This window comes from Grammomys surdaster, unplaced genomic scaffold, assembly GCF_004785775.1.
Source record: "Grammomys surdaster isolate TR1022 unplaced genomic scaffold, NIH_TR_1.0 125368, whole genome shotgun sequence".
Taxonomy (NCBI): Eukaryota; Metazoa; Chordata; class Mammalia; order Rodentia; family Muridae; genus Grammomys; species Grammomys surdaster.
This window is the reverse complement of record NW_021620240.1, coordinates 226,482-241,794: the sequence shown is the minus strand read 5'-3', so window position 1 is coordinate 241,794 and position 15,313 is coordinate 226,482. Positions and strand designations below refer to the sequence as shown.

General features: G+C 43.1%; 1 pseudogene; it reads right to left on the bottom strand.

The window, feature by feature from the left end:
* Nucleotides 1-694: 694 nt before the first annotated feature.
* On the bottom strand, nucleotides 695-1,110 carry LOC114637649 (annotated as a pseudogene).
* Between the last annotated feature and the right edge of the window lie 14,203 nt (nucleotides 1,111-15,313).

Sequence of the window (15,313 nt, the reverse complement as noted above, 5' to 3'; positions counted from 1 at the left end):
AATTTGCACCCCACCAGCTGCAGCGTGTAAACGTTTCCTTTCTCCTGCTTCCTACCAGTTTGTTGCCACTTGCTTTCTTGGTGACAGTCCTTTTGAATCAGGTAAGATGGAATCTCAGTACTCCAACATACAATGGTGTGGTGTGTGTGTGTGTGTGTGTGTGTGTAAGCCAGAGGCCAGCCTCAGATGTCATTCCCTAGAAGCCCTTTATCAGACAGGGTCTCTAATTAAAACTTGGGGCTCCCTGCTGGCCAGCCAGCTTTGGGGATCCACCCATCTCTGCCTTCCAAGGCTGTTAAGCACCTGCCACTGTCCCTGGCTTTTATGCAAGGATTGAACTCAAGTCCACATGCCGAATGACCAGCATTTTTCTGTGACTAGTTCTTTAGTTCCTCAGTACGGTTTTAATTTGTGTTTACCTGAAGGTTAGGGATGCTAAACTTTTCCCATATATTTACTGACCATTTGTATTTCTCCTTCTGAGAACTGCAGGTTCATTTTATTTGCCTGTTATTGACTGAGTGCTTTGTTTTACTTTATCTTTAATATTTGAGGGTTTTTTAAAAAATATGTAAGGGTATTTTTATCTTTTTTTTTCTGCATAACATATTAATGAATATACCATTTGCATTTTCTCAGCTGACAAATAAGACACAAAGCAAAATTCCCTTGATGCAGAGAGAATCATGAGCACTCACCTGTCTTTGGGAGGATTCGGTTTCTTAGGATGTCCGTGGTACTGGCCATGTGGGTACCCCCCCCACCCCCATGCTTTGTAGTGAAGAACACCTTGTGGAGTCGTTCTATCATGGGTCCTTGCTCAAGCTGTTCTTCTAAGCTGGTTCAGCACTTGTTCGTGTGTGTTTCTTCATTATTATGCCAACAATCTGGTTGAGGGATAAGTTTGGTGTATTCATACAGGATGTCCACGGAAGGGTGACAACACATTTTTTCCCCACTGTCAGATGTTGAAGTGAGCTCTACTTGCATCTGAAGGAGAAGAATACATAGATTTATGAAAAACACTAGGTAGACTTCCATTTTGGATTGGCAATAATGCTTTCCAGCCTGTTTGGTGTCGTCCAATGCACACTGTACTGCAGCTGCCATGATCTTTACCGTTGTGGAGAGAAACTCTCAGATCTGTTTCTTGGCACATGGATTTCCATTCCCTGGGCGGGGGGGGGGGTGGTCCATCTTACTTCCACTATTTTTGGTTTCCTTTGAGACAGGGTTTCTCTGTGTTGCCTTGACTATCCAGTAACTCTGTAGACCAAGCTGGCCTCGAAATCAGAGATCTGCCTGCCTCTGCTTCCCAAGGTCTGTGGTTAAAGGCATGTGCCACCACACCTGATTCTGAATTCTGATTTCTAGGTATTAATCCCTCTTCTCTGTGTGTGTGGTGTGTAAAGATTTTACTCTCATTCTGTTGGATAACTCCTTATTCACCGGTAGTTTTCTTTGCTGTGCCGAGGCTTTTTAACTCTGTGTAATCTCATTTGTTAATTTTTTTTTTTTTTGGTTTTTTGAGACAGGGTTTCTCTGTATAGCCCAGGCTGTCCTGGAACTCACTCTGTAGACCAGGCTGGCCTCGAACTCAGAAATTCACCTGCCTCTGCCTCCCAAGTGCTGGGATTAAAGGCGTGCGCCACCACTGCCTGGCTTCATTTGTTAATTTTTGTTTTTATTCTTGCCTGTTGAAGCCTTCTCTATAATGTCTTTCCCCATGTCTGCAGTTTGAATTGTGCTCATTTAGTAGTTTCAAGACTCCATGTTCCATTTCGAATTGAGTTTTAGACACGATGATAGAAGCGATCACTTGTTACTTCTCCTGGGGAGATTCGAGCACATATCTATTCACTCCAGAGAGCTCGTCACCACCAGACCGAAGTAACAAATGCCCCCCATCTGACCTCCCTGGGCCTCGCTCAGTGAACTGGTGAGTTTATTGGGGTTACTTACAAGAGCAGGGATGACCCAACGGCAGCTGCATTATGAAAAAGCTTTTCAGCTATTCATATTATTTATACAGCCTTAGGGAGAAGCCATGTGAATTTTGTTTCAGGAACTTTCTGAGTGTTGTTGTTTATTTCCAGAGTCTTTTTTTTTCAGTTTACATCCTGTTCACTGCCCTTCTTTGTCACTCCCTCCCACAATCCTCCCCCTTCCTCTTCTCCTCTGAGAAAGTGCCCCCCCACCCCCCTCTCCCCACCCTGGCACATCAAGTCTCTGCCAGGTTAGGTGCATCCTCTCCCACTGAGGCCAGACAAGGCAGCCCAGCTAGAAGAACAAATTCCATATACAGCTGTATAGCCCTGGCTGGTTTGGAAATCACTGTGTAGACTAGGTTGGCCTTAAATTCACAGAGATCCTCCTGCCTCTCTATCTCTGCCTCTGTGGAGGGTTGGGATTAAAAGCATGCATCATCATGCCTGACCATTTCCAGAGTCTTAACAAGCTTACTCCAGGATGGAGTCTTTCAATATGAAGAAAACTGTGATACTGCATGCCGCCCCTTCCTCCAGCTCTAACATCCTTTTTGCCACCTCTTCTCCGATGTTACTGAGTCTCAGAGGGCGAGAGACAAGCTCGTTATGTAACTTTTCCTTGGGAGGCATGAAAAAAGCATCTGTTTGCAATGGATAGAGCACCAACAACAGGTAAAGGTTCTGCCTGTCATAGAGGTTGGAGTATTTTCCACCATCTTTGCTGAGTGTTGCTCTGCTATGCCCTAGCTATAGACAGCCTCAGGAGCTTGGCTGCTCAATGAGTCCATTTATTACACCCTCATAGTGCAAAGAAGAAGTGTCCTTCTGAAGTGGGTGGAGATATCTTAAGGCAAGGTGGGAATAGTAGAACACTTGTGCTATGAAAGGGGCGGGGTTTCTGGGAATGGATGATTTAAGTGGGGATCAGAGTGGGGAGAGTGTGGAGGCACAAGGTTAACCAAAACTAAGAATGTATCAGAGCTTCATGGAAACCTACTACATTATAAGCTAATAAAAATGTACAGCTAAAACAGAGTTTAAGTGGAGGAACCCTGAATAGTGGATAATGCTGATCCCAGAAATCATACATTACTAAATGAAAATCCTGATACTAGGTATGGAGACCTCTCTGTGAGTGGTTGGCTAGGAAATCCCCAGAGTCCCCACTCCCCAAACAGCATGGGTCATTACTATTGCTCTTGGTTTTCTACCAGAACTAGATCGTAAGACTCTATTGCTGAAGATACCACACGCTTTGGATGCAGCGCTTGGAGACGTCACGCTGCTGTCTGGAAGCTCCCTGTCTGCTGGCCAGCTTCTGTAGTGATGCAAGTTGCCATGAAGGTTTGTGAGGGCTAAATTTCACAAAAAGTGGTTTTCGGTTTGTTTGGTTTTGGTTTTAGACTCAGTGTCATATAGTCAATGTTCTCAAACTCACTGTGTAGCCAAGGATTGTTTTAAACTTCTGATCCCTTTGCCCCTTCATCCTAACTTACAGCTGTTCCAAATAATTGTCCTGTATAGTTTTTGCTAGTTTCTGAAGCATTTACAACCAGGTTAATGAAAAGGAATCTACTAAGTTTTTTGGTTTTTGTTTTTTTTTTTTTTTGGAAATCTTTCATTTGTTACCTGTTTGCTTTTTCTTTTAAAAATATTTATTTATTTCACTTTATGAGTATGTGTGTGTACTTGCCTGTATGTAAGTCCACCAAGTGCATACAGTACCTGAGGAGTCGGAACCCCAGGAACTGTAGTCACAGGCAGTTGGTTTTGAGCTGCCATGTGACTGCTGGGAACTGACCCAAGTTCTCCGCAAGAGTAGCAGACGCTGTTATGTACTGGGGCCTCTCTTCAGCCCTAATAAGTATAACTGTTTGCTGAAACTAATCTTATTTAACAGACAAATTGGTTTTCCTTCTGATTATCAAATTGGACTTCTTTTTTAATATACAATTATAGAGTGTTTATCTTGTAAACACACTCTGTCTGTACCACTTAAATAATTTTAAATCATATTTATTCTTCAGCATATAATAGCACAGACAATTACTTCTATTTAAAAACTCAAAAACAACACAATAATTTGGCCCTTTTTTCCACAAAAATGGGAAATATTTTAGTTAGGTAGAATTTTAAGTGTGTCTTCATGCCAGTTGTTGTGACTTATAAATTATGATGCTAACAAAAATATTTAACAACAACTGATAGTAAGTACTGAAAGGTAACTAATCAAGTTACAGTGATGTGGTAAAAGGAAGGGACAAAAGCTCTTTAGGAAACTACTTAAAGTATTGTCAAATGGAAAATCCAATATAGTATAGTTGGTCCCTAACAACAGGGAGCCCATTAATAGAGCAGTTCCAACTCTACAAAAATATAACAAATGATACAATATTGATTGCAGCAACAATAAATTAAAGGCTGTCATAATGTATGCAACTTAGATTCCCCTCTGCTTGATAGAGTGGCTTCTTATTCCTTAGACAAAGACACTCTGTTCTTCAGTAGGAATATGAAGTCTTCTCATGAAAGGCACATTCTCATTGTCTTAGTTACAGTTTCATTGCTGTGAAGAGACACCATGACCAAGGCTGCTACTCTTATAAAGGGAAACATTTAATTGGGGCTGGCTTACAGTTTCAGAGGTCCAGTTCTTTATCATCATGGTGGGAAGCATGGCTAAATTAGAGGGACATCTGGGACAACTTCATCCTCCCAATGGAAGGCAATCAAACTCTTTGTCAGGACTTCATCCTGATTCTGAATTCTGGTTTAAAAATACTCCCTCAGAGACAAGGGGAGGGAGAAAAAGTACACATTTTCAGGATTACCAAAGAATAAATGAGGAGAATGATAACTGTTATAAAAGATGCTACCTCGATCAGAAGTTTTTACTGGCCAGTTTGAGCCTCATTCAACAGACTTGCTAAGGCCTACATCTTGAATTTTATTCAGATGGGAACAGTTTTAGGGATGAAAGCCTGTTGCATGTACCTTTTGCTAACCCACCTTAACTCTGGGAATGGACTGTGCAACCAGCCCCTCCCCAGAGAATGTTGAATCTGTGGATGAAAAACACAGACACACATGCCAATTAATTTTAAAATGCCTTTGCTAACTCAATGATTAGGCACTGCTATACCTCTCCTGCCACCCCATGCATAATCAGATAGAGTGGCCATTGGCCACTCAAAACCAAAAGCTCACATGACTAGTTGGCTTTATCTCCTGGCTTCTCCCCTCTCGAGCAACCCTGCCCTCAGTCATTGGTTGTTGGTATCTTTATTGATGGATAAAGAACCAATTGGGGTACAGGACCTTAGCATCAGAACCAACCACTACAAAAGACACCATGGAATAATCCAGAAAAAGACACTGCAAAGTTACTTCTACGAAGTAACTACATGGCAGACATCACTTGCAGCTCTGTAGGGCTCTCCTTATAGGTATAAACTATACAATGTTCATTTTCACAGATTCCAAATATGTTGTCTTTCCCAGTGGTCCAAACCTGTGGAGCCATTTACTAGAAAGAGAGGTCCCTCCCATGATTTATCTAATTAGATGCTTTCTGGCTTTGGCAATCTTTTTTATTCTTACAATTTATAATGTGATTTGCTTTGTATCCTAGACTGGCCTCAAACTTGCCACCCTCTTACCTCAACCCTCTGAAAGCTGGGCTTACCTGTATCCACTATCACATCTGTATTATAATGCTATTGTATATTTTTAACTTTAGGCTTAAGTATCTGACATTGTTTCATCTGAGACATGTTTTGATTGCCCAGGCACAGTGACAGACACCCAACACATCCTGTCATTGTAATGTAAGCATCAGTCAAATCATATAAGAAAACAATGTAGATTCAAGTCCAGCTACTCATGCCTAGGACATGGCTGAGAGAGTGTTGCCAGATGTGGTGGCTGGGATGAGAACGGCCCCAATAGGGTCATATGTTTGAATACTTGGTTGGAACTGTTTGGGAGGATTAGGAGTGGGACCTTGTTGGAGGAGGTGTATCACTGGTGGTGGGCTCTTGAGTTTTAAAAATCTCATGCTGTTCCTAGTTAGCTCTTTTTTTGCCTTGTGATTGTGTCTTGAGATGTAAGCTCTCAGCTCCTCCTCCAATAGCATGCTTGCTTGCTCGCTGCTATGTTCTCCACCATGGTGGTCGTGGACTCTCTGAAATTATAAGCCTCCAGTAAACTTCTTGGTCGTGGTGTCTTATCTCAGCAATAGAAAAGTTACGAAGGTAGCAGCCATCACCTGGTTTCTGCCTTTTGTGATCTCTGTGGTGATCTTGCTCCTGTCCTCCTGCCTCAACTGTCTTCTTGCATGAGTAAAAGTTTGGAGCCCATAAAGTTACAAAAACTGCAACCATTCAGGGAATAGAAAAAGACACTGGGTGATATCTATGTGTCTATCTGAGAGAACTAAGCTCAGATCCAGGCTGACTCCATGACAGTCTGCAAGATGACAGCTTGGGAGACTAGGCCTAAGTTTCTGTTTTCCAGAAATGAGAACCCAGATCCAACCACAGCTGTGGGCAACCAATCTGAGGACACCTTGTCATCTGGCCTGAAGTAAGAATCAGTAGCTAGAATGAGTAAGTGACCCCTCAGGGAGGTCTCCAGAGCCTATCCAATGGTAGAATTAGTCAGACTCCTAGAGATAGAGCTAACCAATCAAGGTAAAAGGCACATACCCCTCCCTGCAATTCCCCTAACTGATAATAAAAGCCCACTCGGTGTCTCCATTCCCAAATGGGGAGACCCCCTGCATGCAGGAAATTCAGCTGAATAAACACTTTTTACTTTTGCAAGCTATTTGAGTCTGGGGTATCATTTTTTCTGGTGATTTTGGATCCTAAAATATGTCTGTCTGTCTGTCTGTCTGTCTGTCTGTCTGTATGCATGTATGTATGTATATGTGATAACCAGAGATACTTAAAGTTAAATGGGAAAAAAATGTCATTCTTCCATCAGGCACCTTACAGGTTCTCTACTTGAGCTTGAAGTTGTTGTAGAACACACCACACCCTAACCCTTCCGCTCCTCTCAAGAATGAAGAGGAAAAGTAAGGAGAGGCACCATTTGTAACTGCCATACAGCCCGAGTGAACTGAGTCTGCATTATTATTTAATCCCCTAAGTCTTCTTATTTCCAAGGACAGGATAAAGATGGACTAGAAGGCCCTTGGGACTAAACCAGCTAAAAATGGTTGGATCCAAGATGATTACCTGAATTGTAATAAACCTCAAATGCTTAGAATTGAGGGATGAACAAAACGAAGAAAGAAACTGTTACTGATGGGGAAAAAAAAGTCCTGTCCAAGCCCCTGTGGCTAAACTCCATAATTGGTAGGAGGTAAGACATTCATTATCCACAGGACCTTACTCCAAAATGGCTGAGTTTAGAGGCTGGAGAGATGCTTCAGGTGATGGACACACACTCCTCTAGCAGGGGACCAGAGTTTCGGTTCCAGCACCTATGGACAGCTTGCAACTGCTTGTAACTCCAGCTCCAGGACATCAGACATCTCTTCTGAGCACCAGCAGCACGATCACTCACACATGTTTGGGCCTTCCCACCCCATGCACACATACTGAAGTTTACACGGAGGGGAATAGTTCTGAGAATAAAAATTAAAAATAAACATTAAAATAAATAAATGCTGAAAACACCTGAAAATCTTAAGAATAAACAAATCTTTTAAACTACTTTAATAAAACAAAAAACATTTGGCAGAGCACCCTTGCAACGTGTAACAGAATAATGTCCCATATTGTTACCAAGGGGAAAAAACCTAAATAAACCTAATGACTTCATTTACTCTTAGTTGATTTAAAAATCACGTATTTTATAGGTCACAAAGATGCACCAAAACATCATTAGTCTCCCACTAACATTGCTTTTGATAACACCTCTGATGTGTGGATTGAGATGATAACGGTTGCCTAGGTTACCTTTCAATAACTCAAAGCTGTTTGTGCTGAAAATACCAAATGTTCACTTGGACCTGCAAGCAAACGCAGCTAAATGGGAGGAAACACTCAGCCCTCACAGTGTGTCTGTCTCGTCTGCTGGCCTAACCAGTGGGTGAGATTCTACTTAGCTTTTTATGTAAACATGTTGATCATTTGAGAAATGTTTTGTCCCAAACTCTAAATCAGGGTTAACCTGACCTAGGCTTCCTCAGTCTGTCTCTCTCTCCTTCAAAGGTTAAAGGTAAATACCAGACATCACAAATGAAAACACTAGACTCTAAAAGCATCAAAAAGAAGTAGCACTGAGCTCCTGGAAGACCTCTACCCATTTCTAGAAAAGATTTGAATATTCCTCATCTTTATCAGCATGTCTCTCTTCTTCGGTATCTATATCCCATGTCCATGACCTGTCAACTCCCTGGAGAAGAAGGAGGAGGAGGAAGAGGAGGAGGAGGAGGAGGAGGAGGAGGAGGAGGAGGAGGAGGAGGAGGAGAAGGAGAAGAAGAAGAAGAAGAAGAAGAAGAAGAAGAAGAAGAAGAAGAAGAAGAAGAAGACTTTAAAGGGTCTTACTATGTAGCTCTGGCTCTCCTGGAACTCACTATGTAGACCAGGCTAGCCTTCAACTCCAGAGATCCACCTGCTTCTGCTTCCCAGTGCTGGGATTAAAAGTGTGTACCAGCATGCCCTGCTATGATTGACCTGTGAGCAAAGCTTATGTTCCTCTGTTCTTCAGATACTGCCTTAACATTCAGTTTCAGATACTGTTCCCCCACCCCCACCCCATGGGAAGAAGTTCCTGATGGAGGGTGTCCTGGCTAGTTTTATGTCAATGTGAGACAAGCTTTAATCATCTGAAAGGAGGGAACCTCAATTGAGACAATGCTTCCATAAAATCCAGCTGTAGGGCACTTTCTTAATTCGTGATTAATGGGAAGGTCCAGCCCATTGCAGGTGGTATCATCTCTGGCTGGTGGTCCTGAGTTCTATAAGAAAGCAGGCTGAGCAAGCCGTGGGGAGCAAGCCAGTAAGTAGCAGTCAGCTCCTGCCTCCAGGTTCCTGCCTGTCTGAGTTTCTGTTTTGACTTCCTTGAATGATGGACTGTGATGTAAAAATGTAAGCCAAACAAGCCTTTTCCTTCCCAAGTTGTTGTTGTCGTCGTCTTTCTTACTTTTTTCTTTCTTTCTTTCTTTCTTCCTTCCTTCCTTCCTTCCTTTCTTTCTTTCTTTCTTTCTTTCTTTCTTTCTTTCTTTCTTTCTTTCTTTTTCTGGTCATGATGTTTAATCACAGCAACAATAACTCTAAGTAGGACAATGCCTACATGTCTTAATAATAACCAATATACAATTTTGGTGATTAAAAAATAAACCTTAAAAGAATTTCTAGGGGGCTAGTGAGATGGCTCAACGGTTAAGAGCACCAACTGCTCTTCCAGAGGTCCTGAGTTCAAATCCCAGCAACCACGTGGTGGCTCACAACCATCTGTGATGAAATCTGATGCCCTCTTATGGGGTGTCTGAAGACAGCTACAGTGTACTTACATATAATAAATAAATAAACTTGAAAAAAAAAGAATTTCTAAAGTGTTCTTTCTCTCTGTCTCTCTGTCTCTCTCTGTCTCTCTCTGTCTCTCTCTCTCTCTCTCTCTCTCTCTCTCTCTCTCTCTCTCTCGTTCTCCCTCCCTTTCTCTCCAGTAAAATAAGACTATAGTGTGGCTCCTGAGGTGCATTGGATAGGCCTGTGGCTGACAAAGCAAAACCACAGGGTTAGTAAAATCATGTACAAAGAGTTCCTGCAAATTAGTCAATAGAGACAAACAAACAGGTGAAGGACACATGGTTAACACGTAGAAGCTGGGTGTGGTGGCACACGTCCCTGCAGTGGTGGCACACGTGCCTGCAATCCTGTAACCGCAGAACTCAGGAGACTGAGGCCAGAGAGTTATGAGTTTGAACCAAGGCTAGTGTACTGGTTTGAATGAAAAATGACTCCCCATAGGCTCATATCCCCAGCAGTCAGAACTCTTTGAGAATTAGGAGGCGGGGCCTGTTTGGTGGAGGTGTGTCACTGGGGGTGGGATTTGAGGGCTTTAAAAGTGCGCTCTCTGGCTCCTATATGTGGGTCACAGAGGTGAGCTCTCAGCTGTTCTTGCTGCCATGTCCTCCCTCTTCTGTGATGGACTCCCACCCTCGGGAACCATACAGCCAGTTAAATGTTTTCTTTTCTAAGTTGGCAAAGGTGGGGTTTTTTGTTTGTTTGTTTGTTTGTTTGTTTTAAATCACAGCAATAGAAAACTAACTTAGACAATGGGACCACCTAGTGGTTCTGTACCTATGTGCTCTGTAGACCAGGCTGGCCTCAGACTCAAAAGATCTGCCTGCCTCTGCTCGCCTAGTGCTGGGATTCAAGGTGTGCACCACTACCACCCAGCTACTCAACAAATGTTAATTGAACACTTTAAAAATAAACATTTATTTATTTTTATTTTATGTGTATGACTGTTTTGCCTGAATCTATGTTAAGAGTAACCTACCACCTGCTCTCAGACTGTGGAGATCACAAGAGGACATCCTCCAGAGTTTGGGTTATAGGCAGTTGTGAGCTGCTATTTTGCTCCCTCTGCAAGAACAACCAGTGGTCTTAACTACTGTGCAATCTCTCTAGACCCTAGAACACATATTATGTACCATTTATTTGACCTTAGTGCCAAATAAATAAATAGTATAGCATTGCCAGTCATTTACACAGGAGTGCTCTACGCACTGTATACTCTCAGTAGTAACTATATTTAACTTTTTCCTTTTGTTTTGTTAGATTAGGTTTCTGTGGGGGTTTTTTGTTTGTTTGCTTTTTTGGGTTTTTGTTTGTTTGTTTGTTTTTTGAGACAGGGTTTCTCTGTGTAGCCCTTGCTGTCCTGGAACTCACTCTGTAGACCAGGCTGGCCTTGAACTCAGAAATCCACCTGTCTTAGGAGATGGAAACCAAACAATGTAGAAGAAGAAATGAATCCTTTCAGGGTGTTTGTTTTTAGACAGGATCTCACTGTACAGCTTTGAACTCACAGAGATCCACCTGCCTCTGCCTCGAGAGTGCTGGGATTAAAGGTGTGGATCACTGTGATGGTTAGGCTAGGCTGTCAACTTGATCACATCTGGAATTAACTAAAATCCAAGCAGCTGGGCACACCCATGAGGGATCTTTTCTTAAATCATTTGAAATGGGAAGACCTACTTTCTTCTTCTTCTTTTTTGTTTTGTTTTATTTATTTATTTATTTATTTATTTATTTATTTATTTATTTGAGACAGAGTTTCTCTGTGTAGTACTGGCTGTCCTAGAACTCACTCTGTATACCAGGCTAGCCTCAAGCTCAGAGATCCACCTGCCTCTGCCTCTACCTCTTATGTACTGGGATTAAAGACTAGAGGACCCACTTTCAATCTGGATGTTTTGAGGTGTGAAAATACAGCTTTAATCCAGATCTTTTGCTGTGGGAAGAACCAACTTTAATCTGGGCCCTACTTTCAGTTGGAAACCTGTATAAAGGACATGGAAGGAGAATGCTGTTGATCTTTGCCTGCTTGCTCTCACTTTTGCTAGCAAGTCCATTCCTTCACTGGCATTAGAGCCTGCTTCTTTGGGATTCCGGCATACTGAAGACCTGATTCGACGTTCATTCTGGACTGAACGACTGCTAGATTCTTTGACCTTTCACTGATAGACAGCCATTGTTGGACTAGTTGGACCACAGACTGTAAGTCATTCTAATAAATCCCCTTCATGAATGCATGCATGCATGCATACATACATACATACATACATACATACATACATTTCTTAAGTTCTGTTCCTTGTGAATTTGTATTTAAACACTAGAGATTGTCAATCAATTAGAAAGTAGTTTAGTCCCTCCTTCCCTTCATCCTTCTCCTTCCCTCCCTTCCTTTTTTCTTTTCTCCATTTCTTGAGACAGAGTTTCACTCTTTTCTCCTGGTTGGCCTTCAATTGGTGGGCAAATGTGACCCTCCCACCTCAGTCTTCCAAGTTGTAGGGACTACAGGCACTCACCACCAGATGTAAATATGTTTCTATTAGTAATATGTGCTACAGAAAATTTATATGGTTGGTGGAGAGACAGCTCAGTGGGTAAGAATGCATACTTCTTTTGCCGAAGACCCCAGTTCAATTCTTAGTACCTATGTTGGATGGTTCACAACCTCCTATAACTCCAGCTCCATGGAAATCTGCCCTCCAAGACACCTCTACTCATATGTACATACCCACAGACAGACAGACAGACAGACAGACACATATACAAGTTAAAAATAAAAAAATCAAATAATTAAAATAAAAAAGAATATTCATATGATACATTTGAAGAAAAGCCTCTTTAGCAAATAGTGCTGGGCAAACTGGATACTTACATGTACAAAAGTGAAACTAGATCTCTCTCTCTCTCTCTCTCTCTCTCTCTCTCTCTCTTACTCTGAACAAAAATCAATTAAAAATATATCAAAGCCATCAGAGAAAAATGTAGGGAAAACACTTCAAGATGCTGCTAAGCATAGGCAAGGACTTTCTGAACGCAACTCCAGCGTTAGTGAACAATGGGAGCTGATGAATGGTGCCAGGTGTGGGGACTCATGCCTTTCAACTCAGCCCTTGGGAGAGTGAGGCAGGAAGATCCGGGCTTCAGGGTGCTCTTGGCTATACAGTGAGTTCAACAAGGCCAACCTGTGCTACATAGGACTCCTGACTCAAGAAGGGGATGGATCTGGAGAGATGGCTCAGCAGTTAAGAGCACTTGTTCTTCCAGAGGACCTGGGTTCAGATCCTAGCACCCACATGGATCCCAGATCCCCACATGATGGCTCAAAGCCATCTGTAATTCCGCTTCCATGGGATCTGATGCCCTCTTATCACCTCTGTTGGCACCAGGTATGCATGTGGTACATAGACATACATGCAGGCAAAACACTCATGCACATAAAATAAAATAAATCTCAAAGTCAGTCTGCTGGCGATGGTTATGGAGTTAAGTGCACTTGCTGGACAGCCATGAGGACCTGAGTTCCGATTCCACCAACCAAGCTGGGCGTGGTCTTTCACATATGGTAACGCTAGAGCTGTGGGCACAGGAGGATCACTGGTTGCTAGACTTGTGTCGGTTTGGTGGTGGTGGTGAGGCAGGCAGTTAATTCCAGGGTCACTGAGAAATCTTGCTGCAAAAGAATAAGACAAAGTGCTGGAGGAGGATGCCTGCTCTGGCCTCTGTGAGCTTGTGAATACACACACCTAAACACATGTGAACATACACCCCACATAGCAACCAAACACAAATAAATCACAAAGAGATTTAACTACATTATAATACTTCTGCACAGCTAGATGTAGTGCCACACATCTTTAATCCCAGCAGTTAAGAGGCAAGGACAGGTGGATCTCTGTGACTTTGAGACCAGCCTGGTCTATGTAGCAAGTTCCAGGTCAGACAGGGCTATAAAATAAAGGGTTTCAAAAAAGGAAAGAAAGTAAAGCTTCTACACAGAAAGGAAAACAACAGAGTGTGATGTCCACCGGACACTCATTTGATAGGAGTTTACTATCAGGAATATACATATAAGACCACCAAGCTAAGAGCTGGGGAGATGACTCAGTGGTTAGGGGCACTGGCTACTCTAATTTCGAACCTTAATCACAAACGTCTGTAACTCCAATTACAAGGGATCTACCGCCCTCTTCTGGTCTCTGTGTGCACTGCATGTATGTGGTGCACAGACAAAAAGTCAGAAAACCACACAAATTAGTTTCCCAGCCAATCAGTAGGAGTAGAGAGGGGCCAAATTGGAGACCTCCCTCGGTCCCTCCCCTTGGAGCTCGGGAAAGTCCATGGCAAAGGGGAAGGAAGAATTGTTGGAGCCAGAGGGGTCAAGGACACCAGGAGAACATGGCCCACAGAATCAACTAAGCAGGTTCATAGAGACTCACAGAGACGACATTCAAGCAGCCTACATGGGGCTGCACTAGGTCCTCTGAATATACATTATGGTTGTTAGCTTGGTGTTCTTATGGAAACCCTAACAGTGGGAGTGGGGCTGTCTCTGACTCTTTAGCCTGCCTTTGGAACCCTTTTCCTCCTACTGGGCTTCCTTGCCAGCCTTGACATGAGGGTTTATGTCCAATCTTATGTATCTTGTTATGCTGTGTTCAGCAGACATCTCTGAGAGGCCTGTTCTTTTCTGAAGGGAAATTTCAAAGGAGGAGTGGATCTGGGGAGAGGGGAGGTGTGGAGGGAAGGGAGAAGTGGAGGGAGGGAGGCTGCAGTAGGGATGCACTGTATGAGAGAAGAGGAGGAAGAAAAGGAGGAGGAGGAGGAGGAGGAGGAGGAAGAAGGAGGAGGAGGAGGAAGAGGAAGGAGAAGGAGGAGGAGGAGGACCCTTAAGCTGAACAGACAGTTTTCAACGGCAGATAAATACCAGAATAGATGTTCAGCCTCTTAAGTCATTAGGGTAGCACAAATTGAAAGAGAGGAGAGGTGTCCTGAATGCCTATAATTTAATCAGTGAGGTGGTAGAGGCAGAAGAATCAAGGTCATCCTCAGCTATGGGAAGTTCAAGGTTAGCTTGAACTATGTGAGCCTCTCTCTCTCTCTCTCTCTCTCTCTCTCTCTCTCTCTCTCCCCCTCTCTCTCTCCCCCCCCCCACACACACAGAGAGAGAGAGAGAGAGAGAGAGAGAGAAACATATGCACACTACCAGGACCACCACCACCAATACCCAAAGTATCAAAACCTTACAACAGTGAAAATGTATTTCATCCCAGTCCAAATAGTTATTATCAAGAAAGCAGCAAGCCGGGCGGTGGTGGCACACGCCTTTAATCCCAGCACTTGGGAGGCAGAGGCAAGTGGATTTCTGAGTTCAAGGCCAGCCTGGTCTACAGAGTGAGTTCCAGGACAGCCAGAACTACACAGAGAAACCCTGTCTCGAAAAACCAAAAAAAAAAAAAAAAAAAAAAAAAAAAGAAAGCAGCACACGCCAGCATGCTGGCGAGGAAGAGGAGGAAGGAAGTGTGCAAGTGTACCCTTAAACACTGCCAGGAAGGAATGTAAGTTAGTCCAGCCATTACTGAAATCCACACAGCGGTGTTTCAGAAAGTAATAACACAACTATAAAGTGACTCAGCTGTACCACCTCTGAGCACACACACACTGCTGAAAGCTGTGGCAGAAGAGCTACCGGGAACCGGCATGCACCATGGCACTCCTCACAGTAGCTAAGTCACGGCATCTAGGTGCTCATCAAGGAAGGATATTCAGCCATGATGAAGAACAAAAGTATAT